This window comes from Macadamia integrifolia, chromosome 14 (genome assembly GCF_013358625.1).
Source record: "Macadamia integrifolia cultivar HAES 741 chromosome 14, SCU_Mint_v3, whole genome shotgun sequence".
Classification (NCBI taxonomy): domain Eukaryota; kingdom Viridiplantae; phylum Streptophyta; class Magnoliopsida; order Proteales; family Proteaceae; genus Macadamia; species Macadamia integrifolia.
In genome coordinates this window covers 4,555,859-4,559,671 of record NC_056570.1, presented here as the reverse complement: position 1 = coordinate 4,559,671, position 3,813 = coordinate 4,555,859, and positions in this window count along the sequence as shown.

Genomic DNA, 3,813 nt, shown 5'->3' with positions numbered 1-3,813 from the left:
TTAACTCAAACTAGCATAAAATGAATCCCTTTCCCATTGGAGCAAACGCTGCCCTTCCCTTCAAATTCCATCCTTCTACTGCTGCCTTACGTATATCATTCATGGACATGAATCGGAAGTTTGCCTTCCCTATCAATGCAAACTTAAATCTATCTAGCCTCTCCTCTTATGCATCCTAGGGTATGACGATCTTGGTAAAGGATCCAGCGTGTATAGGGTCAGGAAGATCATCCACATCAGGGAGGGCTCTTCCCACCACCATTGCGAATGATTTCTTTGCTGTCTCGGTAGTCCTGTTCTCATGAGTTGATGCTCCATTGCCTTCACCCAGATCATTGTTCCTCTTCTTCCTCAGAAGACCCTCTTCACCTCTGGTTTCTCCTTCTCCTGAATCTTTCAAAAGTCCTTCATATGGAATTGTCTGCCTCGATCCGGCGGCCTTCCTCCCCCGGGGTCATGACTAGACTCTAGGACCCTATCTGTCAGAGCATTCTCATGCATATCCATCGATCCACAGTCCCAAAGAAAAGCCAGATAAACCTTTTTATTTTATGAAAGCTAAAAATGGGTAAATTTCATTTACTTTTTGAAAATCATTTCTAGTATTAGTTGTGCTTTTAACGACCGTGTCAAATAAGCCCCTATATGAAAAATCAAAGATAACAACTCAAGAGCAGCATGGAATGAGGAATCGGATCGGATTGTCCTGAATCGGTTGGATCAGATCGGCATCAACCTTGAATGATCTTGATTCTTCGCTGATATCATATCATTTGTTTAGTATGGACAAAATGTAAAACAATATAGGATTTGTATTATCCTTGACCAATAGTCCCCGACCCTGATTCTATATTCTCAAAACTTGCTCAAGAGAGAGGGACAAAGGGTTCTCTAAGCAAGCGGCATGAAAGAGCATGCTAATGAAGTGCGACAGAATGATTTTGCATGTAGGAGGACATAAAGATTATTTCATGTGTGTGCGTGAGAGAGAGGGGGGGGGGAGGATTGTATTGTTTTTTTATATGTGGGCTATTATCTAGTCATTGTATGGGTATGGGCTAGTGGATGGGCATGGTTGGATGAAGCCCTATGCCGGAGGTAGCCTCCCTAGCAGGTAGTGGCTTTAGTATACCCCGTCTATATTATGCAAAGTATGTATTTTATGTGTTGATCCATTAACAACTAAGCCCATTATGGGAGATGCATCAGTTGCTCTATATTTTAAGATTGATCCCTGTTTCCAATCTATATAATGGTCTCAATACTAATTAGTCGAAACATTAACAATTGTATAGAGAAGGGAACAGACAAGACCAACAAAAGAGGAAGAACGATTATGGAGAAACCCTTATCAAACACTATGGATCTGGGTATCTAAGGGTTAGTTGAATGTTAATTGATTGTGTTTTCATGTTCTGGTTCATCATATTGATCATATAATAAATTATTTTTATCAAAGGGTGGCTTAGAAAACTTTTCCCATAATTCAATATCAACCACTATGGGCTCTTTTAGTAAGGCTATGTTTGGAAGGACAGAAATGGGGAAAAAAATAAATAAATAAATAAGTGACAAAAGTAATGGTGAATTTGTGCCTTTATTCTCTTCTTTTACAATTTTTTTTTTCTTTCAATTTTGCCTTTATTTATTTTTTCTTTTCTTTCTTGCATTCCAAACATAACCTTGCAAATAATTATATTATGTACAAGGTTAATATAGAGAAGAGCTCATTTTCACTCTCCAACAAGGATTCACAAGTTGTGGGTTTTTTTTTTTCGTTAGAAATTCTGGATTTTATTAATAAAATAATTTAGAAGAGGAAAATAAAATAATGAAATACAAAAATCGTGACTCAAGGTTTCCGACCTTCGGCATTATCATTAGCAGAGAACCTTGAGACACCAGTGGAAATGAAATCTTGGCCTTGTAGCAGCATCATGAGCAACTCATCTCTTATAAAATATGAAAAATTGCATCAGACCTCGAAGCACCAAATTTTACTACATCATTCGCTAGGTAATCCGTTGCTGTGTTTGCCTCTCTGGAACAAATTGTGGGCTGAACGATCTTGAAAAATCAAGGGAAAAAAACTTGAATGGGCCAACTGGGTCAATGGTTACTGCAAATCACAATCTATGAATGAGCCAAATGGGTCCAGGGTTAATGCAGATCGCAATCTATGAGTGAGCTAACTAGAAGTTTGGCAGGTCCATTGACAGCTTCTTTGTTAGCTAACTTGTCTATTTTGGTTATGGACAGGAAGAAAAGAAGTCATTAAGTAGGACGGCAGGAATTGAGTTGAAATTCAGCTTTAATATAGTGTCACTCAGAGTATTAGTTCACAGTATTGGATCCTATATCGGTCACAGCCGATATCCAAATGTAAATTTAAACAGTACTTTTTTGCCCAATACAAACACTATTATGTATTGGTATTGTATCGATACGGATCAACTGACCCGATATTGAAGAGTGATAGAAATTGACCTGCATCAGTGGACACGACCTGAATCGATCGGTTAAAGCCTAAGATCGGCCCTTCTGGTTACTAAGCGTGTCAAACTCAAGCACAAACCAATTAATGATTGAGCAGTCCCGGTACAAGATAGTGCCTGACAGCCACCTCATTGGAACCAACCGATAACTGACCGTTTCTAGCTTGAGCCTAGATATTTAGCCCACTTGTGCCTGTTTATGGTCTTTTTATAGCCCAATTAGTCAAGTAGCCCGTTTAAATCATGATTATAGTTAAATTAACTCAATTATCTTAAGCTTGATTGTGGGCTAAAAACTGACTAACCGAATACAAATGTATCTATGCTCTAGCCTATGTGACTCAATTACCTAAGCGAGTGAAAATGATGCGAGACTATATATTGGTGGGGACCGATTAGACCTGACCGAAACCATCCGAACCCCACCACCCCACCTAAATTTAGGCTGATGAGTATCGGCCGATACTATACCGATACCAAAAACTATGATTGTCAATATCAAGAGCACAGGGAGACAGAGAGAGAGAGAGAGTTACATGGGAGCTAGGGTTTAAAAGTTTTAAACATACATGAATGCAAGAGAGAAAGGGAAGAGAATGTGAATAATGAGAGCAACATTTAAGGAAAGGGTGTATGGTGGAGACATTACATCTATGACTTAATAACCCAACCAACCATGCTTAAAGGGAAACACTCAATTTTATTTTATTTTATTTTTATTTTTTATTTTATTTTCTCACAATAACATTTGAAGCTTAAAATGGTAGGCCCAAATCAAATTCCATTGCTCCTCCCTAAAGCCAAGTTTAATCATTTCTCCTTTCCAATCCCCTCTTTCTAGCTAAGAAGAGTACTCTAAGAGCCTTTCAAAATGATTTTTTTATTACTTTCCTTGTTAACTTGCAATGCATCCAAGCAAAAGGTACCATTCATCTTCACATCAGTATGGTGTTTGATTTGTATCAATCAACAGACACCTTCACTTTCACCCTCTTCAATCTATCCATATCATCTCATTCTTTTTATAGTTTATATCTATCTACGTATTTAAAACGTTGCAATAACACCATTTGCAGACATCAATAAAGAAATATATACCCAAAACCCAATTTCAATATTCCAACTAACCCTAACTTCCTTTTCATAGTCTTACGGTTGTCTTAAGTCATCACCCATCTTTATGAGTATCAATACAAGTACTGATCTACATCTTCAGTAGAGCTCTGTAGGTGGCTACTAAAGTTAATTAATTGCATATTCTATCGGTATATGAGAAAAAAAAAAACGACTCAAGGTGGGTCTTTTTTAAGAAGGTGGT